The 20,107-nt window shown below is 42.5% G+C and overlaps 1 protein-coding gene across 2 annotated transcripts in view; it reads left to right on the forward strand.

Annotated features, from left to right (window-relative positions):
* xkr6b (XK, Kell blood group complex subunit-related family, member 6b) overlaps positions 1-20,107 on the forward strand; it is a 461,182-nt gene that overhangs the window by 168,671 nt on the left and 272,404 nt on the right. The window lies entirely within an intron of this gene.

Genomic DNA, 20,107 nt, shown 5'->3' on the forward strand with positions numbered 1-20,107 from the left:
TTTCAATGAAATAACCTTATACTACCATTGTGCAACTTCAAAACTCTCCTAGAATGATCGTTTAGACAATGAACTATGAGGCACTTACATAGCTTCAGCTCTTCCCAAATAAAAAGCTGGACTATCTGACAGGTACATTAAGATAATTAGAAGGAAATATTGAAGACATTGCTGCCATTTTTTAAGAACAAAAATAATTTAAACCATAAGACCATAAGATAAAGGAGCCATTTAAACATGGGCTGATCCAATTCTTCCAGTCATCCCCACTCCCCTGCCTTCCGTCCATACCCTTTGATGCGTGTCCAATCAAGAACCTATCTATCTCTGCCTTAAATACACCCAATGACTTGGCCTCCACAGCCGCTCGTGGCAACAAATTCCACAGATTTACCACCTTCTGACTGAAGTTCTTAATGGACGTCCTTCAGTCCTGAAGTCGTGCCCTCTTGCCCTAGGTTTAATATTGTTTAAAATCACCTATTGTTGCATTAACCAAGCCATTCTGATGAATTTTTACAGCGGTTTTCTGACATTCTAAGGTTGAGGAAGATTTGGTCACATAACAAACCCTGCGTGCTACTATGTGAGAGGCAAAGAGCAATTAATTATATTATGATATTGTTCACTGTAGGAATGTCAGTACCACTTTAAAATGCTGAATCATGTTAGAAATTTTACTATGGAGTTTGTTGATGTTTTCCACAATTCAGTGTTGGTCAGTCCCCAAAGTGGGTATTCAGCTTTAGGACTGTGATCACAGAGATGACAAGGAAATTGCATTTTGCTGCAAAACGATGGACTTGAGGGACCAGCTAACTTCAGAATTATAATTCTCCTTGTTTTGCTCTGATAGATTTGTACTCCTGGAAGGTGTTCTGAGCTAATGATTTTCTTTGCCGTATGAAGATCAAATATTTTACAATGCACCCGAACAATAAAATATACTGCTTTTATTTGGCTTAGTGTGGGGTTATGGGGGGTGGGGTGAGGAATGATTGAAATGTGAATATATTTAAAGTGTTTACTCATCAATGTTTCAAAGACTTGGATGAAACGTAAAAAAGCGGATGGTGTTAGCTGTGCAAATGGCTCCTTCAGGGGGATGCAGCTTTTGATAAAGAGTGCCAAAGTGAGAAATTATGCACCACGGTGTGTGAGACCACAGCTTCTTCATTCGCTGAACAATATAAGCCCACTGAAGCTGCTGGACCTGCTGTGATTATATTAAAGATGCCCTTATCTGCTGCTGTTTATTAATTTCTGCACTTGTTTTAAGCAACGTTTCCTACAACGTACTGTTTTGTCAATACGATGGTGCGTACGGCCTCTGATGGATATATTGGCAAGGAGTGGGAGCCGTGACTGGAATAGAGAACATCAGCAATTTGTATGCTGACGTGGGCATGAAGCCAGAAAAAAAAGCATTTTGTTCTACAACACAGCAGTCTTTGGTTGTTCCAGCAACGCACACAAAATGCTGGAGGAACTCAGCAGGCCAGGCAGCACCTATGGAAACGAGTACAGTCAACATTTTGGGTCGAGACCCTTCGTCAGGTCGTCTCAGACCGAAAAATCGACTGTTACTCTTTTCCATAGATGCTGCCAGGTCTGCTGAGTTCCTCCAGTATTTTGTGTGTGTTGCCTGGATTTCCAGCATCTGCAGATTTTCTCTTGTTTGGAAGTCTTTGTTATCTTGTACCAAGAATATGCAATTTTTCAAAATACCTTGAAGGATCTACTATAGAAACTTGCAGTTAATCAGTGCCATCCATTCAAAGATATAACTTGCATTTGTACAGTATAAAGGTGTAAATTTAAAGAGTCACATTTTGGAAAGTGTTAGATTGTTAAGAAATTTATCATGCAGAAACATTTTGCACTGTTATATTCAGTCGCAGTATCTGGATAAACTCTCAGTGGCCACTTTATTAGGTACTTCCTGTACTTAATAAATTGGCCACTAAGTGTGCGTCCATGATCTTCTGCTGTAGCCCATCCACTTCAAGTTTCCATGTGTTGTGCATTCAGAAATGCTCTTCTGCACACCACTTTTGTAATGCGTGGTTACAGTTACTACCACCTTTCTGTCAGCCGGAATCAGTCTGGGCATTCTTCTCTGACCTCTGTCATTAACAAGGCATTTTTGCCCACAGAACTGTCACTCACTGGATGTTTTTGTTTGTCGTACCGTTCTCTTTGAACTCTAGAGACTGTCGTGTGTGAAAATCCCAGGAGATCAGCAGCTTCTGAGATACTCAAACCACCCCATCTGGCACCAAATCATTCCACAGTCAAAGTCACTTAGATCACATTTCTCCCCCCATTCTGACGTTTGTTTTGAATAATAACAGAACCTCTTGACCATATTTACATTCTGTTATGCACTGAGTTGCTGCCACATGATTGGCTGATTAGACATTTGTATTAATGAGTAGGTGTTCAGGTGCATCTGATAAAGTGACCATTGAGAGTGCATAACTGTTTAAAGTTTTTCTGTGTGGCAAGCTTCTTAAGCATGTCCAAAACTGTGAATTATTTAATGTGGTTACCCTACTTTGCTTAAGAAAGTTTTCTGAACTTTCCGACTGGATTAAGAAAGTAGAACAGAAGCAGAACTGAATTTATGAACACTTTAAACTGTGTTGAAAACAAGTAAATGCTAAGAACTGAAAGCTATTGGGATTAATGCTAATTCTACTGTAGGCATTGTATTGAGTGAGGACTCTGTTGGTCAGGACTAAATGTGGATGCTGCATCCTAGCTGTAGAGATGTGCAAGTCTGGTCAGCATATGGAGAGCAAACTATTGCCCATATAGCAAGCTCCCCCCTTCCACGCAATGGAATGGCAGAGACCAATGCAGTTTGACACCAGCGGCATCGCAGGAGTTGCCAGTCGGCATTGAACTCAATGTAGGGCTGCGTTAAGGATTCCAGCTCTGGATTTTTTCCTCGGACTTTGCTCGAGTGGATATAGCCACGAGGCAGTGGTGGGTCGAGTTTAGAGTTTCCCTTCTCCTCAATGAGCGGCCAACCACCGCTGACAAACCCCATCTGCCCGAAGTGACTGGTTTTAAGGTGGCAGTAGCTCACCTTTGCCCCTTCTCCTGTCAGTAGAAATGGGCTCAACAGCCAAGCCACACGTGAAGGCCAGCAACTCGATTTGGTTGTCAGAGGCTATTTGAGGTGCATGCCATTGGGAGCATTTAATAGGTAGTGGGAGCTTGTCCCCATTACCACAACAATGCTAAGCAACCAAGTATTTTACTAGTTGCACCATTTTAAATCTGGAGTAACCAAAGAAATAAAATAGACACAGGGCTTGCACATGGGCCACAGCTCCTCTCTCTTACCCCTCACCTCCCTATTTGTGTTTGCCTGGTGCAGATAATCTTACTAGTCTGGGGTGTCCTGGACTCCAGGGTAGAAGAATCTAAGAGTCCCACTGCGGAAGACTTGTTTCCAAGCTCTCCCGAGCAGCACTGAAAACTGCAATGCCTCACTTACAGCATCTTTGCCTTTCAAAGTTGACATGATCTTTTAATGTTTTTGTCAAGTATTCAGAAACATTTAAACATTATTTAACAGCAAAATGAAAATGTATGTTTAGCCTTTTTTAAAGAATTACATTTATATGAACCTTGGTTAGGCTGCATTTAGCAGCAGCCTACTCTCAATCAAGGACACATATACAGAAAGGTGCTGAAAGAGAGCCCGTAACATCAGGAAGGATCTTGCCCAACCTGCTCATGGACTGTTTGTCCCGTTCCCATCAGGAAAGAGGCTACGTAACATCCACACCGGGACCACTAGACTCAAAAAAAGTTACTTTCCCCAAGCTATAATTCTGATCAACACCTCCACCACTACTTTATTACTTCCCATCAGTCACCTTATGTACAGCCCAGTGTCATTTTCTGGACATACAATCAATCTGTGTTTTTGTAAACTGTCTTATGTGTAACGCGCTGTAAGGATTCACTGCTAATGTAATGGCTTCTCTGCAATGTTCACTGTTGAGGTAACAGTTTCTTTGTAGCAGCAATGTTTGGGTCATGGCTGGAGATAACAGGACTGTGGTATGCATGTTAGCCAATCGGAGATTGTTGCTCTGCCTTGTGTATCTGAAAGGATGTTGTTTTCGCGGTCTTTTGTCGAGGAGAGATGAAGAGGAAGACGCGTGTGGTGAGAGCTGCCAGATCACCGGATGGTGTAGACAGAGATCTGAGGGTTCGAAGGTTGGCGATGCTCGGAGGAGACCGATGGTGGAAGAATAACCACTGAGTGAGCTCTGATATGAACTTTTGACTTTTCCTTGAATTGGGTCCTCTTTTTATTTTCATTACTAATCCTATATTCAGATTAAGATTCATAAAGTTCAGTCATTTATTTGCATATGGTGCACTGTCTGATATTTTGCGTTGTGGGTTTGTAACTGGGGGTACTTCACACAGCATCCACACAAACGTGATTACTCAGTTTGGTGGGGCCAGAGGCTGTTTCCCTAGAGGAACATGAGCTGGGTGAGCCTGAAGGTTACATATGTATTTATATTTATTGTGTGTTTGTTTAGTATTTTTATTATGTTCTTTATATTTTGCGTTTTTTTTTGTGCTGCACCGTATCCAAAGTAACAATTATTTTGTTCTCCTTACACTTGTCTACAGGAAATGACATTAAACAGTCTTGAATCTTGAATGTTGGATTTAGAATGTTGTGTGCCATTCTGGTCACTCCATTTTAGGAAGGAGAGGGTTCAGTAGAGATTTACTAGGATGCTGCCTGGGTCGGTGGGAACCAGCTGCAATGAAAGATTGGAGAAACTTGGATTGTTCTCCCTGGAGTGTGGGAGGTGGAGGGAGTGACTTGATAGAAGTTTAGGTAGGGTAGATGGTCAGAGTCTTTCTCTCAGGGTATGAATTTCAGATAGTACGGGGTATAGCTTTCAGGTGAGAAGGAGAAAATTTTTTGCACAGGCAGCTTTTACTGGAGATTGCTGCCAGAGGCGGCGGTGAAAGGAGATGCGAAAGTGACAGTTAAGAGGCATTTAGTCAGGCATGTGAACAGGCATGGAGGGTTATGTTTCACTTACATCATGGTCATCATGGGCTGAATGGCCTGCTCCTGCGCTGTACTGTGGCTTCTATTTTTAAATGGATTGAAATCAATCAAAGCTCAAAAGGTTTACAAACAATTAAAAAAATTAAACGAAACGCAAATAATTTTCAAAAAGGAGCTTGTCTTCTCAATACTTACCTTCCCAGCAGACCAACAATCCCCAAGTGAAATCAAGTCACAGATGCTGGGCAGGTCTAACGTAGTACAAGATGTGAGAGTCAGTTCCCCAGTGTAATTATGGGTAATCTCACTAAGACAGAGCTCTGTCTCTCAATTCCATAGGGAGACTAACTACAAAGGACGCGAAGCATATGCCGCCAGCATGCAGTTGGGATTTTCCTTTATGACAGTGTCTGCATGGACATACTGGAGATGCCGACATTTAAACAGGGTAGAAGTTGGTAGCTCAGAAAAGAATCAACAGTATTTTTGATGGAAATCCAAGCTTTTGTTCATTTAAATTGAAATCTGAATGGCGAATGTTGGAAATCCGAATTGAATCCCGAAAATGCACAGATCAGGCAGCATCCGTGGTGGGAGACAGAGCTAATATTTCTGGCCAATGATCTTTTTATATAAACTTGCACAACTTATGAAAGCAGTGAAGGGAAATTGGTTACCGCATAAGAGATTGCTAGTCACCTGATTTTCTCTGTTGCACTCTAAGGTGTGAAAAGAGCATAGCCCCAAGTGACTGACAGGGCCCCATGCAGTAATAGGGTCCTGCCCCCCAAGCTTGCTGCTTGTCAAAGATGTCACAGGAATCAAACGTCTGATATTCATAAACATTCATAAAGAGTTAGGCAGTATTAGAAAATAAAACTATTTTTAGAGTCATGGAACACTACAGCACACAAACGGGTCCTTCGACCCATCAAGTCCATGCCAAACTATTATTCTGCCAAGTCCCATCAACCTGCACTGGGACTATAGTCCTCCATACCCCTCCCATCCATGTACCTATCCAAATTTCTCTAAAACGCTGAAATCAAGCCCACATCCACCACTTGCTCATTATACACAGCGATATATATAGGTTAAGTGAGTGGGCAAGGATCTGGCAGATGGAGTGCAATATTGGTAAATGTGAGGTCATTCACTTTGGAAGGAACAATGAAAGAACAGTATTAATTAAATGGTAAAAGATTGCGGCATGCTGCTGTGCAGAGGGACTTGGGAGTGCTTGTGCGTGAATCACAAAAGGTTGGTTTGTAGATGCAGCAGCCTATCAGGAAGGCAATTGGAATGTTGTCCTTTATTGCTAGAGGGATTGAATTCAAGAGCAGGGAGGTTATACTGCAACTATACAGGGTACTGGTGAGGCCGCACCTGGAGTACTGTGCGCAGTTCTGGGCTCCTTGAGGAAGGATATACTGACTTTGGAGGTGGTGCAGAGCAGGTTCACCAGGTTGATACCAGAGATGAGGGGGTTAGACTATGAGGAGAGATTGAGTTGTCTGGGACTGTACTCAATGGAATTCGGAAGAATGAGAGGACAGCTTATAGAAACATATAAAATTATGAAAGGGATTGATAAGACAGAGGCAGGAAAGTTGTTTCCACTGGTAGGTGAGAAACTAGGGAACATAGCCTCAAGATTTGAGGGAATAGATTTAGGACAGAGATGAGGATGAACTGCTATTCTCAGAGAGTGGTGAATCTGTGGAATTCTCTGCCCAGTGAAGCAGTGGAGGCTACCTCAGTGAATATATTTAAGACAAGGTCAGATAATTTTTGCATAGTAGGGGAATTAAGGGTTAGGGGAAATGGCAGGCAGGGGGAGATCAGTCTATGGTCAGATCAGCCATGAATTTATCAAATGGCGGAGCAGGCTTGATGGGTTAGATGGATCAGAAAAGGATGACATATTTGCATCAACAATTGGAAGTCATTTATATATACATGGAAAACATACAAATAATTACCATTCTGTTATTATAGAGATAAAAATTAAAACTACAACCCTGATCAACTTAACTTTGCCAGTTTAAGCGTTCGAGGGCTGGAAGCTCAGTTATATTTTTATATTATGTAAATAATTTGATACAATATTAGATACTTATTGGTTGTATATTGGTTCAGGGTGATAAATGAAATGTTTAAGGAGAACATGAGGGGGAAGGTCTTCACTCAGAGGGTCATGAGAGTGTGAACATAACAACACAAGGAATAGGAGCAAGAGTAGGCCATCTAAGCATTTTACCGTCACACATGATGTTGTGACATCTCACTTGTGCATCTCATAGGCCTCACTTGTAACCAACTCAAATGCCCCAACTTTCTCCACTTCCCAAGCTGCTCTACATTCTGACAAAACATTATATATCAGTCCAAGTGTTAAATGAAAATGAGATCGAATGACTCAGGAGGGAGCCTTCTGCGTTAAACACATACACATGGGTCTAACTATTTTATATGCTGCTTGTGGCAACTTAATACTCAAGAAATAACATCCAGAAATTGGGCCCACTTGTCCTCATATTTTATGTAAAAAATTATTTCATTTGTCTTTAATGCAATTGCAACCATTTCCTGTTGAAATCTTGCCCACTGTGAATCTGGGCGCAATTAATGACATCAACAATTAGTGCAATGCTCCACTTCGCCTTAACAACAGAAATTGAAGCAACAGCCTGCAATTTATGACCTTTGTTTTTTTTTTTAAATTCCCAGTAAACAAGAGGCAAGCCCTGCAGTGAGGAGACAAGAGTTAAAATGCCTCCCCGCCAGGACATCAAATAGGTGGCTGCCTGCATCTATCCGCTGGAGGTTTTATTGTTCCACATATTTCTCACATCAGTGCTGGGTCTGACATCAGTTACTGCAGCTGTGCCCAGAAGCAACACCTGTCACATCCCTGCTGGGTGCGCAGGCTGTGAGTCACACTGGCATGGGCCACCCCTGGCATCAGAGGAGATCCGTCTTGACTGTATGGAGAGGTGGGTGATGGGGGAGAGGTTGAGTCACAGGACAGTGGACGCACATATCTTCACTCTCCCTTCACTTTCATGGTAGCTTTTCATGCTGTTGCAATGTGACTGCCACGAAAAGAAGTCTTTAAGGTTGAGACATTTCCCATGATCTCTGGCAGCAATTGCATTTGAAAACCATCCTCAGACTTTTCTTTCAAGGCTTGATTTTCCCAATTTCTTTATTTTTTTTTGGGTCCCTCAATTGAATTTTAGTGATAAATACAGCAATTCTTTAGCATGCCAATTAGGGTGAAATCCATTATCTAGGCTCACATATGTCAAAATATTAGTCATTGCAGAACTGCCTGTGAGTTCACACAATGCCTATATTGGATGTTGTATGAATGATTCTGCTCTGCTGCTACACGAGTTTTGTCAATGACCGTGGAGAGATCGCGTACATTTCCTGGGCCCACACACTTACATCATTATCAATAGATGGAGACTGGAGCAATTTCCCAGGAGCTTGCATTTGATGGGCCAAGGATATTTCTGAGTAGAAATTGCTCTTCCATCTGTTGTTGGCACTAAGATGTAGTAACCTTGCACAAAAACCACGATCTTCACTAGGTTGTTATCCAACTGAAGCTGGCAACAGTGGTCTTGCAAATTTCTGCAGGTGTACCGTGGAGATCATTCTAACTGGCTGCATCATCATCTGGTATGGGGGGGGGAGTTGGGTGGGGGGGATATTGCACAGTAGTGAAATAAGCTGCAGAGAGATGTAAATTTAATCAGCTCCACCACGGACACTAGCCTCGCTAGGATCTTTAAGGAGTGATGCTTCAAAAAAGCGGCATTCATCATTAAGGATCCCCATCACCAAGGTCATGCCTTGTTCTCATTGCTACCGTCAAAGAGGAGCTACAGAAGCCTGAAGGCCCACGCTTAACAATTCAGGGACAGCTTCTTCCCCTCCGCCATCCGATTACCGAATGGAAATTGAACCCGTGAACACTACCTCACTACTTCTCTAATTTCTATTTTTGCACTGCTTATTTAATTTAGCTACTTAATATACGTATACTTTCCGGGGCGGCACGGTAGTGTAGTGGTTAGAACATACGCTTTACAGTACCAGTGACCCGGGTTCAATTCCCGCCACTGCCTGTGAGGAGTTTGAACGTTCTCCCTGTGACCGTGTGGGTTTCCTCTGGGTGCTCTGGTTTCCTCCCACCTTCCAAAAGATGTACCAGTTGGTAGGTTAATTGGTCTTTGTAAATTGTTCTTGTGATTAGGCTAGGGCTAAATTGGGGCAGCAGGGATCCACGCTGTAACTCAATAAATAATAAATACATACTGTAATAAATGTAGGTATTGCATTGTACTGCCGCTGCAAGGACAGCAAATTTCATGACGTATTAAACCTGATACTGATCCATTGCAGGTTCTCTCTGCTGTCTGTTTGAAAGGGACGTCCCACAATGCAGGCAGACTCCTTCAGCAATGTCAGGAGAGTTTGTGAGAATGCTTCCAGGAGGGCAGAGGAAGCTCCATAAGGCAGAGAAATTTAGTGTGTGCAGGACGCAATTGCTTGGTGCTGGAGTGTTTGTGAGACATGGGTATAGACAGTTGTTTCTGTCAGGACATTAACAGCGAGGTCTCTGTAATGGTATCAGTGCAGACACGTGCGCCTCCCCTGAAAGTTCATGTAGGCAGAAGGAAATGCCTACATGAACGCTGTTCTTGAGAATAGCTTTAGGGAGAGTTCACTTATGTAACAAAAAGTGAGCAGCAAACTGTAGAATATGACAGAGATCGACAGCAATGAACCTAGAAAGATTAGAGGGACCAGCATCCTGACAGCCAAGTCAGAGCAGACCAGGCACGAATGCGAGGCTGTGTTTGAGGCTGCAGGAGCTCACCAAAAACAAAGAGCATGCTTGAATATGGTGTCACATAGCACACTTCCAATGGAAGTAGGTTAATATAATCTAGTTGTTCTGCCAGAACCTGCAAACTGTCATTTCTTGGACTGTGAAGTTTAAATTTTCACTGGAAACAAATTTTACACGTTGCATTATTTTTGACATCATTTGGGAGAGATTTACACTGGAGAAAAGAAGAAACTGAGAGCAAAAATCCCATTGAAAAAATAGAATTTAGATTTTCTAGATGAGACATCAAGAAACACCAAGAGGCACTATCTGTACTTGCAAGAAAAAGTATACATCGCACCCTGAATGATATTTCTTTCTTACTCCTTTTATAATCACAGGAAAAGATTCCTGACATGTCCAACTGCAAACAACAGTAACATTTTAAAAACCTAATAGATGCTCTTGGGTGGTGGGGTGGAGATACATCTCTACCAAAGGAAGGCTAGGCTCTCCTTCCCATCACAAGCCTGCAGGTCACCTTGGGTAAGTGGTGATCCCTGCTTAGACTTTCAATCAGGGTCACATGAAGCCATGGGAGTAGATGGTGGATGGTCGTATGGGCACGTGGTGCATTTCACAAGTCCTGGTTATGTGACTATCGATGTCAGGAAGACTACTCTTGAAGAGTATTGACAATGGCTAGGGTCACCTATCCTGGAAGACACCTGTCCAGAAGAAGCCAATGGCAAACCACTTCTGCAGAAAAATTTGCCAAGAACAATCATGGTCGTGGAGACCATGTTATATGGCACAGTGCATAAATAATGATGAATAGACACTCAGTGGTCACTTTATTAGGTACACCTTACACCTGCTTGTTAGTGCAAAAGTCTAATCAGACAATCATGTGGCAGCAACTCATTGCATAAAAGCATGCAGACGTGGTCAGGAGGTTCAGTTGTTGTTCGACCAAACATCAGAATGGGGAAGAAATGTGACCTAAGTGACTTTGATTGTGGAATGATTGTTGGTGTCAGACAGGGTGGTTCGAGTATCTCACAAACTGCTGATCTCCAGGGATTTTCAAGCACAACCGTCTCTGGAGTTTACAGGAAATGGTGTACAAAAAATGACATTCAGTGAGCAGCAGTTTTGTGGGCAAAAATGTCTAGTTAGTGAGAGAGGTCACAGGAGAATGGCCAGGCTGGTTCAAGCTGACAGGAAGGTGACAGTAACTCAAATAACCATTGCAATACCACAGTGGTGTACAAAAGAGCATCTGTGAATGCACAACATGTTGAACTTTGAAGTGGATGGACTACAGCAGCAGAAGATCACAAACATACACTGAGTGGCCTCTTTATAAGGTACAGGAGCTACATAAGTAATGGCACTGAGTGTAGAGCATGCTTCATGTGGGATGTGACTTCACCAAGTGTGCTGACCTGCGTGCAGTGGAACTTAATGCGAATGCACCAAAAATTGGCATGCGGAAGGCTTTGCGATCAGAAAGATAATCATCTGTGTCTACAGCATATATTCATTCCTCATTCTGTCCCTTGTTGCTTTAAACTGTATTTGGCAAACTGACTTTGAAGATCCCTTTCAACTTTTGTAAAAACTTTATCTGCTTTTGATCGCTTTATTGTACAGTCTCAAGTTCTGTGAAGTACTGATAATATAAAAGGAATGGAATGTACAGTGCCCATTTTTTATATCTATGGTTACCTCATAAGTGTGGAATAAAGCCACTCATTTATCATTTCAGGAAGATTGTGTACTATTGAGAAACCAACTCAAATAACAAGCTATTACTAAGGTTTCAAATGGTAACAGCATTCTAAATAAAGACATGTCAATAAATAAAAAACAGAATAGTGAGCAGATAAAAAAAATCAAGTATAGTAATAAACTTTGCTCTGGAATTTAGTTGCTTTTGGTAAAAGTTGTACAGATCCAAGGTTGCTTTATAGTTATAAAAGTGTTTCACAATCAAAGAGGGGTAGTGAAGGAGGAGTGGTAAAGCAGTGTATTACGTAAATAGTGTGACCTGTTTGCAGAGTTTTCTATTTTCTCATATGAACAAAGATAAAGATTCAGAAGGCAATAATAGTTTTTTTTTCAAAAAGACCCTTCTTTGGGTATTTCTGAAGTTGGGGATGTTACTCTGATGTTGGCTTGTCGTGTGGGTGAGGGAGATGGTGGAGAGGATTGGAGCTGGCTTCAGGGGTAGGGTGGGCAGGACAGGACACAATAACGTTGTGAGGTGGGAAATTAAAGGAAAAGATACTGGAGACGGGGATATCTTGATGAGTGTTTGGGTTCTGGGAATGGTTTGGGACAAGATTAGAGACAACACAGTCAGTGAACTGGTAGTGGGGGTTGGGGGGAGAGCAGGAGCTAAGAAAAATTGCGATGCAAAATTCTTAAAGCAGTCCAAACCGTTAGATAATCAATGGCTTGGTCGACATGGTACTGAAATTGGTGATGCTGCATCCTTTAAGGGGTGCAGCAAAAAGTCCCATCTTTCCATCTCAGGTGTTTTGTGGGTGGCCCAGTTTTTTTTATGACCTTAAAATCTCTTTAGTTTTGCACAAGTATGCAAATCCTACTTTGTTGATTTGGAGTTACCTCACATGTCCACCTTGTGCATCAGTGATCACGTACATACAGGGTAAGTGCTCGATAGAAAACTAGGAACAAATCTCCGAAACTGCAGTCTGCACACCAAGGCCTCAGCCACGTTCAATGACCGTTCTTCATCAAGTTCCTTTGTGCACTGTACAAAATGTGGAAGAATTTCTAATCCACAATTTTGTTGCCCTACTTATTACATGCAAAAACACAGAATTGTGGAAATTTTGTCATTTTAAGATGTTATGTTTTCTCATGATTTGCACCAAGTTTGTCACGACATGTCTATTTTAATAACTCTGGAGCTACTCACACATCTTTTAAAAATATTATTTGGTCTCTTGGATTACTCTGGCTCTGAAGTCGTCCTCTCTCCCACTGCAACTTTACTGGGAGAACAATGACAGCAGAGGAACTTATCGATTTAATGTGGGAAATGTGGTGATCCAATGTGGAATTTCATTGGGAATTGAACATAAGACAGAAATTTACAGCACATTACAGGCCCTTCAGCCCACAATGTTGTGCAGACCATGTAACCTACTCTATAGAGTGCCTAGAATTTCCCTAGTACTTGCCCTCTATTTTTCTAAGCTCTATGTACCTACCCAAGAGGCTCTTAAAAGACCCCATTGTATCCGCCACCACTACCACCAGCAGTGTAGTCCATGCACCCACCACTCTGAAAAACTTACCCGACATCCCCCTTGTACCTATTTCCAAGCACCCTAAAACTATGCCCCCTCTTGTTAGCCATTTCAGCCCTGGGAATCAATCATTTTCTTCATCACCAGAGTGGCATTATACACTCAGTGGCCAATTTATTAGGTACACCAGTACACTGCCTACTAATGAAATATCTAAATAGCCAATCATGTTGCAGTAACTCAATGAATAAAAGCATGCAGACATGGTCAAGAGGTTCAATTGTTCAGATTAAACATGAAAATGTCATAAGGTGGGCATTGGGAATGGACCCAGATGCAAGACACAGACACTGAAGTACTAGAGAGAGGACCAGGTGTGTCAAGAAAGCAAGGGAAGTGGGGAAGAAACAACACTGGACAAGACACAAGCCTGGACAAGACCAGGAGACAGGGCTAGAGTAGAAAAGTGGGACCTGGATGAGGAACTAGCAACTGGGAACTAGGAGCCAGGAACCTGGACAAAGACTCCGAGCCAGAGACTGGACAGGGACCCGGAACCTGGGTCTTGACTTGGGCTCGGACTCAGGATCCAGGCGAGGACTGAACGTGGCAAGGCAACAGGACTGGACGTGGGGGCAGGACACGGGGCTCCAGGGCTGGATGAGGACATGAAGCTCAGACTTGGACGAGGACGTGAAGTTCTAGACTTGGTCTTGATCGAGGGAGAGAAGGAATGAAGAGCTGAGGTCGAGGGAGAGTAGGAACACATAGCCTAGGTCGAGGGAGAGAAAAGCAGAAGCAGGGAGAGGCGTAGCTGGACACGGACACTAGCCCTGGACAAGACCAGGATTCAGGGCCTAGGCTACGACTTGGACTTGGGCACGGACTGGAACCTCCTCAGAGCCTTGGACACAGACTGGAACCTCCTCAGAGCCTTGGACTGGAGCACAGGAACACAGAACACAGAGCTGGGACCCCTCCTTGGGAACAGAACGTAGGGCCGGGACTCATACATGGACACAAAGAGACAGTTCCAAGCTCAACAATAGACTTCTGTTGGCATGGCAAGGCTCTGGTCTCACTCCGGCAGCTGAATTTGACAGCGATACAAGTGAGGATGCAGGCATGGGTAGCTGGCAGGGCTACAGGCCAGGCTTCAGAGGGAAGGAAAGGAACAGTCCAGCCTCAGGGTAACAGCAAGGACAGCCTGACTTACCCAGCAGAGGCAAGGACAGGAAGGGACAGATCCCACCACAGGGTAATGGCAGGGACAGCCTGACTTACCCAACAGAGGAAAGGACAGGAAGGGACAGATCCCGCCATACAGTAATGACAAAGACAGCCTGACTTACCCAACAGAGGAAAGGACAGGATACAAACAAGACAAACCAGCCACTGCACTCAAACCCAGGGCCACTTATATTCCAGCCTGAATATGAGAATCAGGTGCCTGTGATTAAGCCTAACTGAAACAATGGACAGCCAGAAGACCCGGAGTCCGGTGTCCATGGACCGGACCGTGAACTGGAACGTGGTCTTCACGGACCGTACCATGACAGAAAATGAGGAAGAAAAGTAAGCTAAGTGATTTTGACTGTGAAATAGTTGTTGGTGCCATACAGGGTGGTTTGAGTATCTCAGAAACTGCTGATTTCCTGGGAGTTTCACACACAACAGCCTCTAGAGTTTACAGAGAATGGTGTGAAAAATTTTTAAAAAAGCATCTAGTGAGTGGCAGTTCGTGAACAAAAATGCCTTGTTAATAAGTGAGGTCAGAGGAGAATGGCCAGACTGGTTCAAGTTGACAGGAAGGAAACAGTAACTTGGATAACCACATGTTACAACAGTGAAGAGCATCTCTGAATGCACAACATGTTGCAACGTGAAGTAGATGGGTTACAGCAGCAGTAGACCACGCTTTATTAGGGACCTCCTGTGCTCAGTAAAGTAACGGCTGAGTGTATTGTTTATATTTTCTACCCTCTCATCTGCATTGTGATGGAACAAAAATCGACATTTCTATTTTCACTGTTTGGCTTTTGGACTGTGATTGGATGCCTCTGCTCTGGTTCACTTGCTCAGTTTGACTTAGCTTGCTGGGCCAATATTTTGTTTACTTCAGTCACCTTTTCTTGTTTTGGTTCCAGCTTTTGTACATTTGGTGAGATTTGTTCTGCACTGCCTTGATGGAAGATCACCTGCTCTCATGACATAGGCACTTGGCTCATCTCTTATGCAGAAACAGTCACTGATTTGCATTTATTTTCTGTAATTGCATGGATTCTCACAGAATTTTTCAGTGACGGTGATTGAAAGGATGCGATCTTTGGTCAAGCAGGATCTGCTTGTTCTTGCGTAGGTTAGTGTGTAAATCCTTTGATTATTTATAGTTTCAGCAGTCATTGAGGAGCGAAGTGCCCACAGCCTATCAGTAATTGGATTGGTACTGCTATAGCAGCTTCCAGCAGCGTATGGTAATCAAGCTGGTTTGACCTTTTACTGCCGACAACTACTTATTGCTGTGCAATTTAAAGAGTCTTCTCACTGTACTCCGAATATTTTGAAAATGAGACATTGTTTGATTTCAAGGCTTCGCTAAATTTCTGAACTCTATGCTCAAGAAATGAAAACCTTTCTCTGAAATAACTTTATCTGTGATTCCCATTCTAGGAAACTGACAAATATTAGTTTATATTCTGGTGGATTTTATTCTTAAATGCATGGAGCTGAAATGAACAGCGGGGCATGATGTAATTTCCAGGCCTGTCAGTGGGAAGAAATTTGCTTTGAAAAAAAAAACATAAAGAAGCTGAAAATCTATAAGGGTTGCCATATTGTTCCAGTGTGTCGGCGCAAATTGTCAAAATGGTCGGCCAGTATTGTAAATCAGCATGGCAGGAAAGAGTGTAACAACAGTTCTGTAGTTGGGATGGGATAAAGCATTGGGATGGCACACAACAAGCACATTATGTGTTTCCACCAGAACAGTACAATGTTTAGTCTGGGAATGTTTGCAGCATTTGGTCTTAAACCCCCTGCAATAATCGGAAATGCTAGTGCAAGTGGCTCTCAAAATCAGCTTCAAGAAATCTCTCTAAGGACAGTAATTTAAATTTTACTCGGTTTCTGTTGCCTCACGTGATACGTAAGACGACAGATTTGTTTCATGCAGTTACTTGGTCACCTATGCCATCTATCCTGTTGGTTTTAGTTAGATACTTCTGATTTGGTACAACATCCATTTCAGCTTTGCACCATTCATTTGATTTCTGTCAAGTCATAGATGCAATGTGCTCTTAATGTGATTTCATGCAGTGGCTTGCTGTAGCTTCAAATCATAGTATTTCAGAATTTGGGTTCTGTTGCTTTTTATGGTATTTTTCCATAAAAATCATCTGTCCAAATGGCTTTCTTATCAGTTTTGTGCAAGTTTAAATGCTGCGATACTGCATTTCTCTTCTGTTGCCACTATTTCTGTTTTATTTTTGCATTGAGTCACCCATATTCCGTCAGATTTTTGTTCTGCAGCCATAAAGTGTGAAACCAACATCTTGCACTCTGACCCCTTGACCTTGCACTCATTCATATTCAGTTTCCCATTACTTTTACTGACTGTGTAATATTCTCTCAGGATATCATCTATCACATTGGAGCCATCAGTGTCATGTAACATATTTGTCTTCTTAAATTAGAAATTTCTTAAATTTAGACAGGATTATTTAAAAGATCCATTAAATGTGTTCAATTTCATCCATTTGTACCTTTCGCAGTTTACATCATGTGCTAAAGTTAAAGCTCTTCTTTCCTGGTGCACGTTTACTCAGGTTGCCTCTGTACTGCTGTATTTATGCATTCATTCTTGCTAGTTTACTGACTTCACTCCATTCCTACTTGCTGGCCTGATTTGCTTTCAAACCTCATTACAGCACTTATCAACCCTACACAACATGCACGGAGCCACTCTGCAACAACACTGCGCACCATTCGCGTGCTGCATCCACTGCCAGGACACCCCTGGAGAAGTCTGGCAATACACAGCTGAGCGGGGTTGAAAATTTATGCTGGTTTTCTTTGATCAGTTATTAAGCTCAGAGTTCAAGGAAAACGGGAACACAGAGGGGAGGAAATGCAACTGGGAAGGACACAAATGACAATTTATCTGAAAACTGTGGTAGTATTGAGTTTCCTGCCTGCAAAACCATTAACTCAAAAGAGGATTTTAAACCCTATCCAGCATAGATATCTACAGGTATCCTCACTACAGGGTATCCACTGACTCTTCAAGGACTAGCTTACTTCCCCGTCTAGCCCCTGTGGTGAATTCTAGCTGCCAATAATCACTGCCTGAGTAGTGAAGATGCTTCCAGATAACAAAGTAGTTTAAACACAGCTATTTTATTTTTAATGATACTTGTTTAAATTTAGACAAATATTTCTAAATACACATTTAATGCTCACAAATGAATTCTGATTTATAGAATGATTTCCAAAATATGAAAGGTTTACAAACTACAAAGGGTTTTCAAACATGGGTACAATTTTTATGAACTAAAAGAACATACCAATGAGTTGAGCTGAACAAGTTGTCCGTCACAGTCTTTCTGTCATTCTCCTTGTCATTCCTAACAATCCTCAATACATTCTAATATTTATAGAGTTTTTGCTGCTAGATGACATTATTTGCTTGTGATATTTTCCAGATACTTTTACTGAGACCAAGTAACTCACACAGATGGTCTTAAAAGCTCCTGATGACAGAGATCTCAAGCACGCACAATTAATGCTGAGGCTGACCCTCTGAGAACACAAACATTCTAACTTGCAATCATGTTTGATGTGCTAAGTGACATGACTCCATTGTCTTGTTGTTTCGCTAATGTAGACAAGAAGTCTCCTGGTCACTCCATATTGCAAACCACATCTCTTAACAGCCATTTGTGCCTCCAATTTCAAACTGATTGCTGCTTGTGATTTACATTAAAGGCTGGCTCTTGTTTACCATAAAAAGCTGAGCAAAGAGTATTTGTTAAAACTTTATCACCAACAGTATTTAACCCTTTGGAAAGGAGGCCATGCCACTGTGTTAGATAGCTGAGGTTAGCAGTAAGCCTTTTGGGCCCTGGTAAGTGAATATCCATCACAAAGCCTGCTGCAATAATCTTTCCCTCAGAAAGACTGTCATAAGTGGTCCTCAGGATCAGCTCTGGAGATCTTTCAAAGTTCAATAAGTTTTTAAGTTTTTAGGAGGTTATACTTAACCTTCTAACTTCTGTATGTCAATGCTCCCAAGGGTCCTGCCATTTAATCTGCATGTTCATCTTACTAAGTGAAACATCTCCAGCCAACTCCACCTGTCTCTTGTTTGCCCATGTCTCCAACTGCTCCACACTCCGCTGTATCCTTTGAGAACCGTTCTTGCTCTACACTACTCTGCCAATATTTATAACCTTAGTTAACAAAGGGAATTGAGGCTTTGAACAGGAAAAGGAATGAAGCACATGCCAGGAGTAGGGAATTATTATTAAGTAAGTGCTTTGAAGTTTATAAAGGATAAAGGACAGATTTTAAGATAGCTGTTAAGAGGGCATTACAAAAAAAGGACGTGAAAGAGCCCCAGTCAACAGAACTACAGAGAATTCCAAAACCTTTCATAATTATATTAGAAGCAAAAGGGTAGCTAAGGAAAGATTTTCCCACAGGGACCAAAAGATATGTCTTTGCAGGGAGCCAGGGAAAATGTGTGTGTTCTGAATAAATACTGAAGTACTGATTTTTCTTTGCATAGATAAATCTTTGCATAGCATAGCAGTTACATAGAAACATAGAAATATAGAAAACCTGCAGCACAATACGGGCCCTTCGGCCCACAAAGCGGTGCCGAACACGTCCTTATCTCAGAAATTACCTAGGGTTACCCATTGCCCTCTATTTTTCTAAGCTCTATGTATCTGTCCAGGAGTCTCTTAAAAGACCCTATCGTATCCACCTCCACCACTGTTGCTGGCAGCCCACTCCACGTACTCACCACTCTCTGCGTAAAAGACTTACCCCTGACATGTCCTCTCTATCTACTTACAAGCACCTTCAAACTGTGTCTTCTCATACTAGCCATTTCAGCCCTGGGAAAAAGCCTCTGACTATCCACACGATCAATGCCTCTCATCATCTTATACACCTCTATCCGGTCACCTCTCATCCTCCGTCGCTCCAAGGAAAAAGGCCAAGTTCACTCAACCTATTTTCATAAGGCATGCTCCCCAATCCAGGCAACATCCTTGTAAATCTCCTCTGCACCCTTTCTATTGTTTCCACATCCTTCCTATAGTGAGGCGACCAGAACTGAGCACAGTACTCCAAGTGGGGTCTGACCAGGGTCCTATATTGCTGCAACATTACCTCTCGGCTCCTAAACTCAATCCCACGATTGATGAAGGCCAATACACCGTACGCCTTCTTAATCACAGAGTCAACCTGCGCAGCAACTTTGAGTGTCCTATGAACTTGGACCCCAAGATCCCTCTGGTCCTCCACACTGCCAACAGTCTTACTATTAATACTATATTCTACCATCATATTTGACCTAACAAAATGAAGCACCTCACACTGGGTTGAACTTCATCTGCCACTTCTCGGCCCAGTTTTGCATCCTATCAATGTCCTGCTGTAACCTCTGACTGCCCTCCTCACTATCCACAACACCCCCAACCTTTGTGTCATCAGCAAATTTACTAACCCATCCCTTCGCTTCTTCATCCAGGTCATTTATAAAAACCACGAAGAGTAGGGGTCCCAGAACAGATCCCTGAGGCACACCACTGGTGACCGACCTCCATGCAGAATATGACCCATCTACAACCACTCTTTGCCTTCTGTAGGCAAACCAGTTCTGGATCCACAAAGCTATGCCCCCTTGGA

This window comes from Hemitrygon akajei, chromosome 9, assembly GCF_048418815.1.
Source record: "Hemitrygon akajei chromosome 9, sHemAka1.3, whole genome shotgun sequence".
Taxonomy (NCBI): domain Eukaryota; kingdom Metazoa; phylum Chordata; class Chondrichthyes; order Myliobatiformes; family Dasyatidae; genus Hemitrygon; species Hemitrygon akajei.